Genomic DNA, 19,214 nt, shown 5'->3' with positions numbered 1-19,214 from the left:
TGATAATTCCCTCTAAACAGTCACCTCCTGGTCATCTGGCCCAAGATTTTCCCCTCCTGGTTACTCCAAGGTGGTTTAACTATGCTCTCCTAACAAGTCCTAGCACAGGATCTCCTGACACAGGATCACCCAATAAAGGGCTCTTCATAAAGTTCAACCCTGAAGCAGAACACCTCCCCCACCCCTGCCAACCTCAGAAAGAGCTGGAACTAGGTCTGAAAAGCCAATGGTGTTCATTTCAAAATGCACCCATGGGCCCCATGATTCAATCCATAGAACACCTATAGAGTTAAGACGCTGAGCTTAGACAATAAACATATTCTTCAAGTTCTTTTATTGAGTTCAAAGAGAGACTTAATAACTGACCAGCTTTTGGAATCAAGAAATACCTGTTCTTATAATTCTATCATCGTTACCACTATTTTTCACTGAGTACGTCCAAGGTACAGAGGGCAATGCTAAGCATTTCACGTGGAACATTTCGGTTGATCTTCATGTCACTATCCCCCTTCTACAGAGGAAGAAACTGAGTTTCAGAGAGTTTCCACAACCTGTCATCTAACATAAGGCACTCCAAAATATACTCAGTAAGATACTAAGGCTCAGGCTTTACTCTTTTTTTAAAACCAAGGAATGAATCAAGTTTATCACCTTTTCTTGAGTTACTTTCTCAGATTAACTCAAAAGTTTTGCATTAATTGTATATGATTTTTAATTTTCCAAAATAGAAAAGATAAAAGAGATATGTTTGTTTAACATTTAAAGGCCTCATTTTAAAATCTTTCCTATGAATGTTTGCCCACTGGTGGTCCTGCGTGTCTCCTACTTAGCTGACTCAAGGTCTAGTTATTGCCAGTCCACTAGGAGCACCCATCAGTGTCTTCTCCCTAGAGTCAGGAGTTTGGGGGAGCTGGGCTGGGCTGGCTTGGGGAAGAGGTCTGGTTGTGGGTAGGAAGGCATGGTTGAAGGTTTGGAGATGGGCTCTGAGGGGTCTGTGACTTGAGGAAAAGGCATGAAACCAGATGTCCTAGAACCTGGGCTTGAGACCCAGTCATGCCATTTGCTGGCACTGCCAGAGTTCCCATTTGTGAAATAGCTCATGCCCCGTGGGCCACATGGGGAGGACAGGAATTATGGGTCTACCAGGGCCTGGCACAAGGCTGCAGAGGGTGGCTGGGTTCTTTGTTCTGTTTCCTAATAAATTACAACTCATTTCCAAGTGCTGCTTCTCTTGGTCTTAAATCACACCTTCCTTAACACCCTCCCGCAAGAAGCAGCTAGATGATAAAGGAATCTGGACTGAGGGTCAGGGGTACTGGACTTAACCCCGCCGCACAACAGCCAAGCCACCCTGGTCTGATTGAACCCAAATGCTTTTCTTCATCCTCCATCCTACTGACCCCTGATTTAGAGAGAGCAAGAAAAGCCTTGGGCTCCTGCCTATTTGAGGAAGAAAGAGACAGGGCCAAAGGAAGAAGAAAGTGCAGCTGAACTGGGTAAGAAAGCTCACTGAGCACCCCCTACCAGGGCCTCCCTGAGGGCTGTTGTCACCACATAGGCCTGTTACCCACATCGCACCATTACAGCAACTTCTGGGTCGCTGTTTGAAATGCTGCACCCCATCACTTCCAGCTGAGCTGCTGAACAAAGAGTCCTCACACCTCAGAGGATATGAGGTGTGGTGAGGGGCAAGGCAAGGTGGCCTCACTGACCTTCTCTCCCAGCGACAGGGGAGGCAGGAGGAGCACGAGCCCGGGGACATTCCCTGTCCTACACTTTAGACACCCCTTCCCAGAAGGTGACAAGAGTGAGATTCCTAAACTTTTGGGAAAATGACTCAGAGCTCTGATAATCTGAGTGTCATATGAGCAACTCGCCCCTCCCCATGCTTGAGACATGAAAGCACACAGCAATTCTCTAAGGAAGCCCAATGAGGGGGGAGGGGTCCTGTACCCCCAACCCACCAGCACACCCTGCCACTTTTCTCACTAAACCACTGATCTGATCAAACCACTGCCCTGCTCAAAAACCTTCAATGGCTCCCAGTGGCCTAATGAATGAAGGCAGGTCCCTGACACCTCCTCCCTGCCCTCAGCCCCCCTGTCTCCTACATACACCCACTGGACCCCACGACTCCCATACCCAGACTAGGCCCACAGGGCCCAGGGTGGCCTGTGAAATCTCCTCACTCTGCCCAGATATCCCCACCCTGCTAGCCACTCCCCCAGGAAGTCAGTCCTCACTCTTTTCTTGCTGTTCTGGAAAATCACCCCTCTGTTCTAATCAAGACCCTATCCTGAGCCTTACATGCTCTCTGCTGACCTTTGTGCCTCTCAAATCCCGGACGAGTGTCCCCTTCCCTGGGTCCTTCCTGGAGACACTGCCTGCAGCCATGTCAATCACATTAAGAGCAGCCAACAAGAATCTGGGTGTCACAACAACTCTATGAGGGAGGTAACATTATCCCCACGGTACAAATGAGGATAGTGAGACACAGAGAGGTTTTACCTTCTTGCCCAGGGATCACAACCTCACTCTCTGAGATGAGAGGCTGGGAAAGAACTTGCAGGGCAAGAAGATGGGAGGGAAGGATGGGATAGGAGGCCCTCCCAGAATCCCAAAGACCCAGGCCTGGTTACTATTGAGTCCCTTGCTCACCCACAGTGAAGCAAAGCTGCTGCCACTAGAACCCAGGTCTGGTCCTGGGCCCCAGTCCCCTCCAGGCCATCCCTCCCTCTACAGTACCCTTTTCTTCCACTAACTCTCCAGATGTACCCATCCCACCAAGTCCACCTCCCCCAGGAAGCTATTGTTCCACCCTACCTTCCCTCCCTGGCACTTCTGGACCCACCCATCACCCGTGTTTGTAGTCTCTCATGGAGCAGCATCCTCCCATATCAGCCCTTCCCACCAGGTGTTCTATTGGTCAGTTGGTCATTATTAGGATGTCTTCAAAAAAAAAAAATTGTCTATGATCAAATCAGTTTAGAAAACACCAGTTTCTTTTCTACAGGACTTGTCAAAGCCTTTAATTCTCTTAAATGCATTCTGAATCTCCCATAGGACAGTGGAGTGGATTTTCCAGTTTCTACCCTTGTTTGTCCCCTGAACCCTTGAGGTTTCTCAGAACAGTCTTTGAGAAATGCCACCTCCTCCCACCCCCTCAGGACAGGCTGGCACAGCAGGGGGCACAAGGGTAGGAATCAAGAGGGGTAGTGGGGGGGGTTATCCTTTTAGGAGTTATGAGTGACATTTTGAGAGCTTAGCCTGAAAGCCCCTCTTGGCACTGCCCAGGGCAACAGAACCTCTGCCTTTAGTGTCTGCCCTTCCCACCTTTCTTTGGGTGAGGTGACTGCCTACCCTCCTGCTAGGGTCTAGAGGGACCTCATCTGACCAGTGGTCTCAGATACCACCCTTCAGGCTCTGCAAAGCCCAGAGAACAGGGGGTCTTGGGAGATCCCCATATCAAGCTGGACAGCTCTTCTGGGCAAATTGCTCATTCTACTCCATCATCAGCACGCAAGTTTCAATAGTAAACCAAAATTAAAATGTATTAAGCTGCCATTCTGGGAACATGCAGTGCTCTACTCAACAAACCCTGCAACTCTCTCCCCTGCTCCCCAGAGAGGGGACTGAATCCCTCAATTTACAGGAAACTGAGTCCTCAGAGCAGAGCAGACACTTGCCTGTAGTGTCTCAGCCAGGGGCAGAGCAGAATGAAGCATCCAGGCCTCCCCACTTCCAGGTGCACTGGGGAGGTGGCCTGAGTGGAATAAGACCCCAACAGCAGCTCATGCAACCATCAGGGCAGCTACAAGGACTCACGCAGGCCAGGCGGGGGTCAAGGATGCTCGCTGGGGGTGAGAGCTCAGCAGCTGGGGGGACTTTAGGAGCTTTCAGGAGAAGATGGCATGTCTAAGACTGGCGTCAGCTGTTTCCCCAATCTCCTTGGCCCAACCCTGGCTGGAGGAAGAGTGCTCACCCCAGATTGGCTAACCACAGGGCCGGGCTTGGCTGTGGGGAAAGATAAGATGCCCTACATGCTGCCTGCATGTCACCCTGCCCAGGGGCAGTCGCCTAAGACACTTTCTCATGGTTTTGGGAGCTCCTCAAAGTCAGGCACCCTAGAAATCAGGCCTGTGCTCCCAGCCTGAGACCCAAGTCCCCAGAAGCACCTCACCCAGCCCCACCCCCCCAACAGAGTAGCCCCTGCATCCCATACCCTCCACATGCTCCCCTCTGCCCTGCCCCCATACAAGCAGTCTATACGCCTCCCCCAACACAGTTCATAGGAGCCAGGACAGTCCCCTTTATCTGTTTCGGGTCTCACCTGATCTGTGCCCATCTCTGTACCTGCCTGGCCCAAAGTCCCCAGTCTCAACCCTCACTACACAAAGATAACCCATTGGCCAGCAGCATCACACCACCCAGGAGCTTGTTAGAAATGCAGAGTCTCAGGCCCCACCCCAGACCTGCTGAATTGGAACCTGAATTTTAACAAGCTGTCCACATGTATGCTAGAGTTTGGGAAGTAATTTTATAGACCACTGCTCTAATCAATTCCTTGCACCTATGGCCTATAAGCTTTGATGGCTCCCCAGGGCCTAGTGAATCAAGTCCAGACTCAGTGGCTTGACAATCAATGATTTGACTGACTTGTCCAGGCCTGGGCTCCCCTTCCACCTCAGGAATGCCATCCCCTCCTGTGTCGGTCAAAGCTACCCAAGACTTCAGGGTGCTCTAAAAGCACCACCTCCTCCAAGAAGCTGGTCTGAACTGCACCTCATTACATCATATCTGGCATGGCTCATTCTTATTTCCTGGTGAGTGGGGACCCTGTCCTGTGTTCCCAGTGGCCCCAAGCACCAGAGTGGGGCATAGAAGATGCCAGGTGCCAACCAGAGGTAACAAGGCCCAGTGTCCAGTTGTTGGAAAGTCCACCCTCAGCTCTAGCCTGCTGAACTCAGGCTCTGCCACAGCCTTCACCTCAACTCAGCAGACAAGGACTCAAGCAGTGTGGACAAGCCTCCTGCATACTCCAGAGAAGGAGCACTCCTCAGAAACATGGGCCTAGTGAGCTTCCAGCAGCAATGTGCTTGCTCTGGGCCTCAGTTTCCCAAAATGCAGAAGAGAATGCCACTGAGTCTGCCTCCCTCTTTTCCTGGAGGGCTGGGAGGATCTGAGATAGATGAGCAGATCCCCTAAACCCTGGGGTCAGAATTTGCAGCAAAGAGACTCCAAACCCTTTCTCAGCCTATTAGCCAGGCCCCTGGGAGGCCAAGTCACCTGCCCAGAGGTGTCCTCATGACCAAACAGGAAAGCCTCAAAGGACAAGGCTGCCACACCCTCCTCCCCACTCCCTCCTTCCTGGCCCAGTTCCTACAGACGGGCATCCCGTGGGGAGTCCTCGCTCTTTACCCTGGGTCTGCAAGAAGGTACTCAAGCATGTAACCTCAAGGAGTTCCTGGCTTCTATAACCTCAAGGAGTTCCTGGCTTCTACAACCTCTGGGGAGCAAAAAAAAGTCTCTCTAATCTCATTTTACAGACAGACAAAAAGGGGTAAGGACAGGGCCAATACTGAAGTGGATTAAGCTCTTTTCAGTTCCCATTTCTCTGTTCCCCCAGCTCTGCTCCCACCTTCAGTCCAGCCCTACTCAGACCCCCATCCAGGTTTCCCAAGGCCAAGTCTGAAGCTCCACCTCACAACATCCTAGATGGAATACAAAACAGGCCAGTTTATCTGCAGCATTCCTACCTGACCTCTCTGGGCTCTCCAGAGGCAGATGAGGAGGGCAATGTGGCAATGCTGAACCCAGAGAAGTGACACTCCAATGGTGGCATCTCAAGCAGGGAGCTGTTTTTGTACGAGAAGTAGGTGTCCTCCCTAGCTCTCGGAAATCACAGTGTGCATGACACCCAACTACCTGGCCTGGGCCCAGAGCCCCTCCTGGAAGAAACAGAGAGACTCAGCTGCCCACTCTGAGTGAGGACCCTTTCTACCTTACAGGGTGTGACTTCTTTCCTACCTCCCCAGCCCTGAGGCCAGGCACCTCTGCGGGTCAGGAAAAAACATTTGTTAAGAAGACTTCAGCTGGCGCATATCTGAGAGGCATGAAAGAAGTGACAGAGTAGAGTGTCTTAGAGCATTTATTCTGGAGCCAGGCTGCCTAAGTTCAAATCCTTGCTCTGTCACTACCGAGCTGTATGACTGTGCCTCAGTCTTCCAGTCTGGAAAATGGGAATAAGACCTACCTCACAGAGCTGTTAAGAGGATTCAAGGAGCACTTCCCTGGTGGCGCAGTGGTTAAGAATCTGCCTGCCAATTCAGGGGACACGGGTTCAAGCCCTGGTCCGGGAAGATCCCACATGCCGCGGAGCAACTAAGCCTGTGTGCCATAACTACTGAGCCTGCGCTCTAGAGCCCACGAGCCACAACTACTGAACCCATGTGCCACAACTAATGAAGCCCACACACCTAGAGCCCGTGTTCCGCAACAAGAGAAGCCACCACAATGAAGAGTAGCCCCCGCTCGCTGCAACTAGAAAAAGCCCATGTGCAGCAACAAAGACCCAATGCAGCCAAAAATAAAAAGATAAATAAATAAATAAATTTATTAAAAAGAAAAGAGGATCAAAGGAGCTAATATTTGCAAAGTCCTTAGAACACTGCCTGGCACGCAGTGAGTATACCAGGGCCCTGGCCTAGCCTCTTGGCCTCTGCCTGATTTCTCCCACCCAGGATACCCTCCTTTCTTCCATCTATCCCAGCTCAAAGCTTTTCCTAGGCATGCCAGCCCAGCCCTGATCTGAACCCCCATCCCCTAGTTCCAGCGCTCACCTCCCAATGTTACCTTGGTCCATCACCAGTCCCGCTGTCCAGGGCCAAGCTTCCCTCTCCCAGATCTGAGGTCCCTCATTTCTTAGCCCTCCATTCTGAGAGCACTAGCCAAACAGCTCAATTCTCAGTTGGCTCCTCTGTGCAAAAAGGAGAGCTGTGTGTGGAAAGACAAGGGTCTACAGAGACCCCCCAACTCCAGCTTCTGCCTCCCCTTCAACTCCCTGCCCTGAGGGCTAGGCACCCAGCACTCACCCAAGAGATTGGGTAAAATAAAGCCCTGGCTGCCCAGGCCATCCCCATCTCATGAGTTAGAAAACACACACAAGCACACAGGCACACACTCCTCTGTTGACCCAGTCTGGATTTCCACCAAAGAGAGCAAAGGAAATCATTTCTCCCCCACCCACAGCAACCCACATCAACTCCACACCCCCTCAGACCCACCCAATCTCCCACTAGGCATACAGGCCTGCCTTTGAGCCTTCCCTTTTTCCCACTGACCCCCTCAGATTCTTGCAGTGATTTGCACAACTGCTTTCATGGAAAGAAAATAAAAATCCTTAGGATCACCTGAGGTTTACAGGGGGCTCCTGCACTGCCTTGACCTTTCCACCTGGCTCAAGATTTCCTGAGTATCAGCTACATGCCAGGGACTGTGCTAAATGCTCTAGATACAGCAGTGGGCCATTCAGTCAAGGTTCCAGCCCTTAGAAAGCCAGAAAAAGTAAACAGACAACTGCAACAAATGGTTATGAACTGTGATAAATACAATGAAGAAAGTAAACCAGGTGCTACGATGAATTACAGGGAATGATGGGCTTCTACCAAGACTGGGAAGGCATATGAGGAAGGCATATTTAAGCTGAGACCTGAAAAATAAGAAGGAGCATAGCCAGCCCAGTAGAAAACCTTGGAAGAACATTCCAGGCAGAGAAAACAGCACAGGCAAAGAACACAGGGCAGGAAAAAGCTTAGGTGTTCAAGGGGCAGAAGTGATTCAGGTATGGCTGTCAGGAAGATGAAAAGGGGACAGTATTAGGATAAGGCTGGGGGAGGTCAGCAGTGACCAGACCTTGGAAGATCTGAAAGGCCAGGGGAAAGCTTTGAAATTTCATTCCAAGTGCAATAGGGAGTTATTGAGGGTCTTAGAGGAATGAGACTACTCAATATTTTTCTAAATTGTTCTTGCTGCTCTGTTAAAATGGATTTGAGGAGGCAATTGCAGACTTAGGGAAAGCAGGCAAAAGCTACTACAATATTCAGGCAAGATATAAAAGGTGGCTTGGCCTGGGGCAGTAGCCTAGGGCAGCAGCAGTGGAGTCAGAGCATGAAGAATAGGCCTGAGATAGATTTGGCAAAAAGAACCAAAAGCACTTGCTTTAGCACTAGATGTGGAGAGGGAGGAAAAGGGAGGAGATGATGCCACCTGGTTTCCTGTCTTTAATGGTGGGTGGGTTATGGGTCCTTTACTGAGATGGGAAGGCCTGCAGAGAGTCATGCTTGGGGAGCGCAGTCAGGGTTCTGTTTCACCCATATTAACTTTTTCATACCTGTGATGCCATAAGTCATCAGATAGATGGCTGGATAGAGAGGTTGGGACTGGAGATAAAATTTGCTACTTAAAATCATGAGAATGAAAATGATATACATTTAAGACCTGTGTTTGTAAATTAATGTTTGATTTTAAAACTTATAAGAAAAAATGAGAGCTTGAGGGGTATGTAAATAGAAGGGACTCAGCGGAGAGGAGCGGGCTGAGAACAGAGCCCGGGGATCCTCCAACATTCAGAGTGAGTGAAGGAGTTGTCCTTAAAGACAAGTAAGGAAGGGCTTTGGTTGGGGTAAAGGGGGGTTGGTAAGGAAGAAAACCAGGAGAAGCCAAGAAAGGATATGGGAGAGAATGATCAAGACCAAGGGAGGTCAAGGAAGACCTACTTGTGGGGGAGTGTAAATCACAGGAGACCTTTACTTGAGTAGTTTCAGTGAATTGGTGGGACCAAAGCCAGGTCAAGTGAGCTGAAGAACCCAGGGACCACAAGTACAGACAGCTCTCTGCAGAAGTTTTGCTGTGAAGGGAAATGGAGAAGTGTGTCTGTAGCTAGGGGAGAATGAGGGATGAAGGAAAAAAGGGGGGCCATAAAATGGAGGGGAGGGGTGGCAAAGCATGTTCTTACACTGTTGTGAATGATCCAGGGGGAAAGTAGCCACTTTTAATACTGGAGCGAGGGGAAGTAACTTGAAGAATGGGGGACAGGGAGCAGACCATCTTGGAACCCTAGTTAGGCATTAGCCTGTGGCAGGAGCCCAGCTAACAAGAGGAAAAGGGAGGGGGGCAAAGATGCAAAACGCAGATGTGGGGCCTTCACTACACACACTTTCAGATGCACGCCTACCCATTCCAGTGACCCCCCTAGACACTTGCCGTTTTGCTGCCTGCTCCAAACACTGACAAGTTACCCACACCCTCCGCGGATTGGCACGGGATGTGCCACCACCGGCAGACTGTTCAACCAACCTGTGGGCACATCTCACCACAGGTGCCAGCCACGGCGCTTCTCTTATCAGGCCATACCCCGCTTCCTGGTGCAAGTTCCGAGGGGGTCCCCAGGCCCCTCACCGGCTCTACCAGAGCCCCAGCCCCCACCCCTGGGCAGTGGCTTCTCTGAGTCCCTCCCCCAAATTGAGCATTCGACACTCCCTACCCCTTTCCGAGCCTGGCTCTCGCCTAGCCCAGCGCAGCCCGTGAGCCCCTAGTTGGCTCTTCGGAGAGAGCTGCTCCCCACATTGTCCGGGGGACACCCCGAGAAGACCACCTGGACGCCCTTTGGGAGGGCGGTCCAGCCTCTCCCCGTGTCCCAGCCGTCGCCCCGGCGCCTCCTCTTCCCTCCCCAGTGCCCATGCTCTGGGCGGCCCAAGCCGTCGCGGGGCGTCCGCGCCCGGCTTTGTCTGCGCCCACGGAGCGCGCCCGCCGGGCGCCGCGGGCGCTCCCCAGCTGCACGCAGCCCCAGGGTCCTGCCTGCCTTCCACCCTCCCACAGCCCCCCGCCTCGGGACCACCGCCACCCGGCCTGACCGCCGCCTCCCACGACGCGAGCGAAGGGGCGCGGCGCCCACCGCCCTCGCCGGCCTCCGGGAATGCCGGGCAACCTGGCCCTCCCGCCCGAGCGCCACTCCGGCTGCCGGAGCCCCGGGCCGGACGAGCCCTCGGGGCCGCAGCGGGCCCCTCACCCTCCCGCGGCGGACGCAGCTCCAGGCTGCGCTCGAGCGGGGCCGGCGGCCGGGGGTCGGGGAGCCGGGAGCAGCCGCGCGTGGTACCTTTCCCTGCTGAGCCGGGGAAGTGAGTTTGCGACGAGCGGCTCTCCACCTCGGCCTCCTCCGCCTCCCCTTCTCTTCAGCCGCCTGGCTTCCTCCTCCAGCCGCCGCCGGGACCGTAGGGGCCCGAGCCAGCCGCCGCGGCCTGTGTGGGGCCCCGCTCCGCCTAGCGTCCCCGGCCCACCCCTCCCAGTCTGTTCAGGCCCGGCCCCCGCTCCGCCTCGGGGCGGGGACGCGCCGAGCTCCTCCCCCGACCCTCCCGCCGCGGGTGGGGAGGCTGAAGGCTGCGTTGGCAGAGAACCTCAGTGACTCTCCTTGCGGAGGGACCCGGGCCCACGCTTCCCATCTGGGTTCCACGGCCCCCTCCTCAGGCTGGGCGCCGAACGTCCCCACCTGTCCCCAAAAGAAAAGCAGGCAGCCCAGCCTTCCGCGCCCTGTGCTTGGGCGTAACGTGGAGCCGAAGCTGCCTGCCAGGCGACGAGCAGAGCAAGGACGCAGGCCTCAGTTTACCCGCAGAACTCGAAACCCTCCTGTTGAAAGGAAGGGGCGCCTCTCTGTCCTCCCGGAGCTGCCTTCACTCCGGCAGACCCTCCACTGGATCTCAGTTGGGGTCAGAGGGCTCGTCCCCAGGGGGCCACCTCCAACCTCATTTTCTCTGCAACACTACTGCCGCACCCAGCCACCACCACCCCCTCCCATACCTCCTCGCATTAATCTCGAACCTTCAACTGCAAGGGGAAAGGGGGCATTCAAATCGCTGGAGCCTGTCCCTTCACAGCCACGACCTTGAGCGGAGGTGGCCTCTGTAAGAAATATCTTTCACTGGTACCTACTGCCTCGTCCTGAATTTAATAAAACCCGAAGCAACTGTAAGTATGAGGGTCATTTTTTTCCTTAAAAAAAAAATCAAAGATTTGGAGGTTATTTGTTTATTCTTTTTCTATTTGAGATTCTGCTCCCCGGTAGTCTTTCACTGTTCTACTTTAAGGGGGGGTAGGGGGCAGTGGTCTCTGACAATTTCATTCTGTTTAACCTGTGAGCATCTCCAGGGCCTCCTGGGGCTGATAGAGATCCAGTCCAATGGGAGCAAGCCTTCTGTGGAAGCTGGGTCCCTGCCTGAACTGTCTTTCAGGCTGAGGAGGGTGCCCCACCTAACCTGGACCCCACAGGGAACCCACCAGGCCCCAGTGCAGAGCATAGGTACACATGGGTCCAGAGACCAGGAAGACAGAGGTGTTCCTGCAGAAATGGAGTTTGATGCTCCCCTGAAAGAGGGACACTCTTGAGTACAGACTGCAGGCCAGGGACAAGGTGAATTTCAGGTGAGGTTTCTTCTTAGCGCAAAGTCCTTGTCATTGCCCAAGCTATTCCCTCCACCTAGAAGCCTTTCTCCCTGCTCCTAACAAACCCCTGTGTCCCCTTGGAGTTAAATGTCAGGTTAAATGTCACACCCTCCTTTGTGAATCCTTCCCTGTCACCAAGGAGAGCAGAATGTTTATAAGTGGCTCTCAGGATTAGCTTTCTTGGGTTTGGATTCTGCCTCCATGTGGCCTTGAGGAAGTTAATCTGTGTTTCAGTTTTCTCATCCGTAAAATGGTCTCTACTCCAAAGACTTGTATTAAACAAGATTAAGATGGACTTGACAGGGCTTCCCGGGTGGCACAGTGGTTAAGAATCCACCTGCCAATGCAGGGGACACGGGTTCAAGCCCTGGTCCTGGAAGATCCCACATGCCATGGAGCAACTAAGCCCATGTGCCACAACTACTGAGCCTGCACTCTAGAGCCCATGAGCCGCAACTACTGAAACTCGCACGCCTAGAGCCCGTGCTCTGCAACAAGAGAAGCCACCATAATGAGAAGCCCACGCACTGCAACGAAGAGTAGCCCCGGCTCACCACAGCTAGAGAAAAGCCCGCGCGCAGCAACAAAAGACCCAACACAGCCAAAAATAAAATAAATAAAATAAATTCATTAAAAAAAAATCTTACACTCTTTAAAAAAAAAGAAAAAGGTGGACTTGACAAATTACAAATGATGGGAAACTATTTAAATTGACTTGTAAGCAAATAGGAGATGTGCAGGCTCACATAACAGAAGACTCCAATGGTATGACTGATCCAGTACCAAGAAGCTCAAAAAATATCAAGACTTGGTCTTCCTCTTCTCATCTCTCATCTCTGTTCTTTGCAGCAGCAGGATGGCTGCCAGCAGCTCTAGGCTCCATCCTCACAGCCCAAGTCCTCATTTCTTTCAGCTGTCCCAGCAAAAAGCAAAGGTTACACCAAGTTGGCTCTGACTGGGTCACATGTCATTGTTGGGGCCTGAATCACAAGCCCAACCCTGGGGTTGATCCCATCTAAACCACAGGGATGGAGAGTGAGGAAGGGTGAAGTCAGGGCACTGTTTACCATTAGAAGATGAATGGACCCCAAACTGTGTGCCAAGCACACAGTAGGTTCACAAAAAAATATTGGCCATTATTGAAGACCTTCATTATGTTTCAGGGGTGCCCACTACCTTTTGAACATTCTTCTATGTTTGGGAAACTTTCCTGCACCACCTACTTTCAAAGCCAGAAACACTCTTTCCCAATCTCCTGGCATCATCCAACTCCTGCCAACCAGATGCACTATTGCAAATTTTCATATGGAAGTGAGCAAGGTCTGGAGACAGGCATCACCCAGAATCCATTCAGGAGGAGAATGGTACTGGTGGCACCTGGCTTTAGGAACAACAGTGGCAGAAGTGCTGGAGTACCTGCCAAAAAAATGAAGGTGCACATTTCAGTTGTCTATTGCTGTGTAACAAACCACCCCCAAAGCTCAGTGGCTTAAAAGAACAATGATTTCTTCCTTACAATTCTTTGGGTGCACTGGGCCCAGCTAGATTGTTCTTCTGCTGCATTCAGTGTTGACTAGGGACATCAACTGGAAGCTTGTCTGGAGCTGGAACAATCCAAATGGCTTCTCTCTCTGTGTGACCTCTCCAACAGAATATACTAACAACATGGCAGCCTGGCTTCCCAGAGGGTGAAAATGGAAGCTGCCAGGCATCTTAAGACCTAGGCCTTGGGGCTTCCCTGGTGGCGCAGTGGTTGAGAGTCTGCCTGCCAATGCAGGGGACACGGGTTCGTGCCCTGGTCTGGGAAGATCCCACATGCCGCGGAGCAACTGGGCCCATGAGCCGCAATTACTGAGCCTGCGCGTCTGGAGCCTGTGCTCCGCAACAAGAGAGGCCACGATAGTGAGAGGCCCGTGCACCGCGATGAAGAGTGGTCCCCGCTTGCCACAACTAGAGAAAGCCCTCGCACAGAAACGAAGACCCAACACAGCCATAAATAAATAAAAAATAAATTAAAAAAAAAAAAAAAGACCTAGGCCTAGAACTACCAATTCATTATTTCTGTCACATTCTATTAGCTAAAGAAAGTCACAAATCCAGCTCAGATTCAAAGGGAGGATAAACTGACTCTACCTCTTGATGGGAGGAAGTGGGGTGTTATATTAGTTTACTAGGGCTGCTGCAACAAAGTCCCACAAACTGGGTGTCTTAATCAATGTATTGTCTCATAGTTGTGGAGGTTGGAAGTCTGAGACCAAGGTGTCAGGGAGGTTGATTCCTTTTATGAGAGAAAGAGAATCTGTTCCATTCCTCTCTCCTAGCTTCTGATGGTTTGGTGTTCCTGGGCTTGTAGATGCAACGCCCCAGTCTCTGCCTTCATTCCTTTGTCTTCACATGAGTTCTCCCAGTGTGCCTATGCCTATCTCTGTGCCCAAATTCCCCCTTATAAAGACACCAATGGACTAGCGCCCACCCTGATGACTTCATTTTAACTTGATTACCTCTGTGAAGACCCTATCTCCAAATAAGGTCGCATTCTGAGGTCCTGTGGATTAGGACTCCAATATATCTCCAACATATCCAAGATGTCTATTGGGAGGGACATAATTCAACCCATAACAAATGTGCATACAGGGATAGAAGGAATCCTTAGGAGCCATCTTTGCAGATAATCTACCACAAAGCAGAAGCCCCAAGAAATACCTCTCTCTTATCTTCAAGAACAGATTCCTTGGGTAGGCAGTTTTAACTAGGGCCTGGAACTTTAAATGCTCCTTACAAATCAAGCCACCAGCATCAGCCTTGGGTATAACCTGTTTTCCTGTCCCCCCAAGGGAGACTTTGGAGGCTGATTGGTGCAAAGTGGCCTGGAGGTAAGACAGCTCCTCATTGGTTTCTCCCAGAATGACAAAAGGAAGAAGGTCAGGCTCAGGCACCTGACCAGCTGTGAGGCCTTTAGCAAGTTTGCCAGACTCCCTTTTGTCATCCTTTAAATGGGGGTAGTGATAAAAGCCTGTCTCTCAGGGTTATGGTGAAAATTTAAAAGAATAAAGGACGTGAAAACTGATGTCTAAACCATCAGGCCCCCTCTAGATATCAGTAATTATTAACATCAGTCTCTGCCACATCAGTACAGCTGACTTACACTGCATTTTGAGTTGAAACATTAGTAAAGTGTTAATCATAGACTTCATGTGTGTGGAGAACTTCACAATTTACAAAGTACTTCCACACCCACCATCACAGGGAGTTGGGTCTCCCTGTGTTATGAGAACAGAGCCCTTGAAGAAGGGCTTTAAGAAGTGTATTAGTAACAATAATGCTGCCTCCTATAGCAAGGAGACCCAAAAATACAGTGGTTCGAACATAATAGAAATGTATATCTTACCCACACGATAAAGAAGTGTTCCCATTTCATAATGGCCTTCCTCCACATAGTGATTCAGGGATCTAGGCTCATTTCAACTTGTGTCTTCAGCAACCATTACAGCCTTATAGTCATCTGCACAACGCCAGCAGCAGAGGAAAGCCTTAGCTTGAAAAATGACATTACTTCAACTCACATACCATTAGCCAAAACAAGTCACATAGTCACACCTAAATACAAGGAAGGCCGGGAAATGTGTTCTAGCTGGGAGCCCAGGAAGGGTAGAAAAGTGATTTTTGGTGAACAGCCAGCAGCCTCTTCCATGGGGGAGTTTATAAAGTTCTAGAAGGGATGGGTCACATATTCCCAAGGCAGTATAGTTTCTGGTTGGAGGATGCAGTGAGTTGACGTATGGGCCATAATTCTTCACTTCCCTGTGTAGTATTGTGCTCCCATATTATTGCCATGGACTCAGGGAGGTGGAGTATATTTTCCCACCCACTGATATTGGGCTTGACCGTATGACTTTCTCTGATCAATGAAATGGGGTAGAAGTGGTAGCGTGTCAGTTGTGAGCCTCAGTCTTAAGAGTTCCTGCATGTTTCTACTTCCTTCTTATGCTTTCAACATCTCCATTAGAAATGCTCCCCTGGATAACTACTGCCCTTCATTCTGGGGCCACAAAATGAAGACACAAGAAGCAGACCAGAGCTCAACCCAGCACTTAGAGCCAAACTCCCTAAGGCCATTTATCTTGAGGCGCCTGTCTGATGCAAGCCTGGATAAGCCAGCACCCAGCCAACTTATAGATACATGAGATCAACAGTCACCTCAGTCAACCCACATATACATGAGAAATAAATACTAGTTGTTGTATGCCACCGAGGTTTCACGGTTGTTGCACAGCACTGTTGTGGGAATAGCTGCTGATATAGAAGGACAAATAAAGAGTATCATCGTTCCCCACCCCCAGCCTTTTACAAGTTATGTCAATTCCATCTGATTGACGAAAGAGTTAGAAAACAAGAGAGTACTTGGCTCAAAACCGGGCATGCAGTATATGAATATTGCATCTGAAGTCAAGGCCAAACTGTATACTTTATCTTGTCCTCGCCACACACCCTGACTGGAGTCCTTAGGTTTCTCCTCCAGGACAGGATTCCCTGATCTTCAGCCAATATCCTTGGTCACTGTACATTTGTTCTGATGGAATAATGATGCACTAATGAAAATACACTAACAGACACAGGCAAAGGATACAAGCTCCATTGCTGTAAGTAAGTCTTCAACTTTGTACACCCAGCAGCAGGAGATACTGAGCAGACTCCAATGGAGGGACGAGCACCTGTGGCCTTCAGGTTCCCATTAAAGGAGGCCAGCTGCAGCTAAGACCACCCCATCAAGATGAGGCTCCTGAAAGCAATCTTGAGAAAGAAAAACAGAGCTGGAGGAATCAGGCTTCCTGACTTCAGACTATACTACAAAGCTACAGTAATCAAGACAGTATAGTACTGGCACAAAAACAGAAATATAGATCAATGGAACAGGATAGAAAGCCCAGAGATAAACTCACGCACATATGGCCACCTTATTTTTGATAAAGGAGGCAAGAATATACAATGGAGAAAAGACAGCCTCTTCAATAAGTGGTGCTGGGAAAACTGGACAACTACGTGTAAAAGAATGAAATTAGAACACGCCCTAACACCATACACAAACATAAACTCAAAATGGATTAAAGACCTAAATGTAAGGCCAGACACTATAAAACTCTTAGAGGAAAACATAGGCAGAACACTCTATGACATAAATCATAGCAAGATCCTTTTTGACCCACCTCCTAGAGAAATGAAAATAAAAACAAAAATAAACAAATGGGACCCAATGAAACTTAAAAGCTTTTGCACAGCAAAGGAAAACATAAACAAGACGAAAAGACAACTCTCAGAATGGGAGAAAATATTTGCAAATGAAGCAACTGACAAAGGATTAATCTCCAAAATTTCCAAGCAGCTCATGGCAGCTCAATATCAAAAAAACAAACAACCCAATCCAAAAATGGGCAGAAGGCCTAAATAGACATTTCTACAAAGAAGATATACAGATTGCCAACAAACACATGAAAGGATACTCAACATCACTAATCATTAGAGAAATGCAAATCAAAACTACAATGAGGTATCATCTCACACTGGTCAGAATGGCCATCATCAAAAAATCTACAACCAATAAATGCTGGAGAGGGTGTGGAGAAAAGGGAATCCTCTTGCACTGTTGGTGGGAATGTAAATTGATACAGCCACTATGGAGAACAGTGTGGAGGTTCCTTAAAAAACTAAAAATAGAACTACCATACGACCCAGCAATCCCACTACTGGGCATATACCCTGAGAAAACCATAATTCAAAAAGAATCATGTACCACAATGTTCATTTTAGCTCTATTTACAATAGCCAGGATATGGAAGCAACCTAAGTGTCCATCGACGGATGAATGGGTAAAGAAGATGTGGCACATATATACAATGAAATATTAGTCAGCCATAAAAAGAAACGAAATTGAGTTATTTGTAGTGAGGTGGCTGGACCTAGAGTCTGTCATACAGAGTGAAGTAAGTCAGAAAGAGAAAAACAAATACCGTACGCTAACACATATATGTGGAATCTAAAAAAAAAAATTGGTTCTGAAGAACCTAGGGGCAGGACAGGAATAAAGACACAGACATAGAGAATGTACTTGAGGACACGGGGAGGGGGAAGGGTAAGCTGGGACGAAGTGAGAGGGTGACATGGACATACATACACTACCAAATGTAAAATAGATAGCTAGTGGGAAGCAGCCACAAAGCACAGGGAGATCAGCTTGGTGCTTTATGACCACCTAGAGTGGTGGGATAGGAAGGGTGGGAGGAAGACACAAGAGGGAGGAGATATAGGGATATATGTATATGTATAGCTGATTCACTTTGTTATAAAGCACAGACTAATACACCATTGTAAAGCAATTATACTCCAATAAAGATTTTAAAAATAAAAAAAATTTTTTTAATTAAAAAAATAAAAAGATGAGGCTCCTGACAGATCCACTAAAGCAGGTTCTCTCAGACTGCGTACAAAGCACTGGGGGACTCTGTTAAATGCATGTTCTGATTCAGCAGGTCTGGGGTGGGGCCTGAGATTCTGCATTTCTAACCAGCTCCCAGGTGAAGCTGATTCCTCTAATCCTCAGGCCAGACTTTGAGTAGCAAAGGTCCAAAGCAAAGGTATCAACCTTAGCTGAATAATGGAATAACCTAGGAAGCTTTAAAAAGCACTGACACCTGGGTCCCACCCCTAAAGGTTCTGATGCAGGGGTCTGGGGTGCCACTTGGGCATCCTGATTATTCCAGTGTGTAGCCACTGCTCTGAAAACACCCTCTGCTGTTTTCGGGGGGTTTGTGCCTTCTTGCCTCCTCCCTGCTTTTCTGGAGGCTCTGGCTCTGCTTGCCTGCCTACCCTTTACTTTACCAAGTAAGGGAATTTAATTTTTTTAACTAAAATGATTCCCATTTTGTGAAAGAAGAGACAATTAAACACCAATCAAAAAGGTAAAATAAGAAGACAAAAATGAAGTCCTTTAAATTGAACAAACATGACCTTGTGAAAGTCCCACCCTCCTGCTCTTCCTTTCCTAGTTCACTGGTACCTGGTGCAAAGAATCCCAGGGCCCCGCGTGCAGCCCAGGGCCTCCTTCTGTCCACCTGGAAAGTTGGCCATTGAGATGAGAAGGCCTTAACAACTCCATAACCAGGTGTAAATAAGTGAAATATATTTGCTTTCTAACCCAATAGTTTAATACCTGTTTTATATCAAAACAAGGATAGAAACATGGAGATGAACTTAAATTTTATGTGAGTTTTTTAGATGAAATCCCAGACTTCAAAGTAATTCAGGGTCTGCTACCAGTGGCCTCGGGCTGGAGGTGGGGGCCGACTTTTGGAGGGTTTGGAAGGGTTGCCAGATTTAGCAAATAAAAATTTAGGACACCCAGTTCAATCTGAATTTCAGACAATGAGTCATTTCTTAGTGGAAGCATGGGCCCCAGTCACACAGTAATGAGTGATGGAGTTGTGCCCCTGAACCCATGTCTGTCTGGTTCTTCACCGTCATAGTTGGATGAAATCAGGCCAGGATGTAGACCCTGGCAAGTTCCAGATGACCTCAGGAATTCTGCAAAGCATCAAAGGGCATCCATCTAGACTCTAAGCTTATGTGGGTTTTATTTTTTCCTTGGATTTTTTTTGTTTGACCATCTTTGTCTACTTGGGCTCTTGTGCTCAGAGCTTAGCGGTTGGGTCCTAGGCAATCACCTTGAA

At 49.4% G+C, this 19,214-nt stretch overlaps 1 protein-coding gene across 7 annotated transcripts in view; it reads right to left on the bottom strand.

The window, feature by feature from the left end:
• The window catches only part of SMOX (spermine oxidase), a 126,955-nt gene extending 116,589 nt beyond the window's left edge, over nt 1–10,366 (bottom strand). For 2 of the 7 annotated variants that reach the window (XR_014255155.1, XR_014255156.1), the window contains exon 1: nt 10,154–10,355. The gene's annotated coding sequence lies outside the window, so the exon portion shown is untranslated. Of the gene's footprint in view, nt 1–10,153 lie in introns of all 7 variants that reach the window. The other 5 variants (XM_082431898.1, XM_082431896.1, XM_082431899.1 and 2 more) reach the window with 5 other exon arrangements.
• Between the last annotated feature and the right edge of the window lie 8,848 nt (nt 10,367–19,214).

This window comes from Balaenoptera physalus, assembly GCF_965194825.1.
Source record: "Balaenoptera physalus genome assembly, chromosome: 16".
Lineage (NCBI taxonomy): Eukaryota > Metazoa > Chordata > Mammalia > Artiodactyla > Balaenopteridae > Balaenoptera > Balaenoptera physalus.
This window is presented reverse-complemented; position numbering and strand designations above follow the sequence as displayed.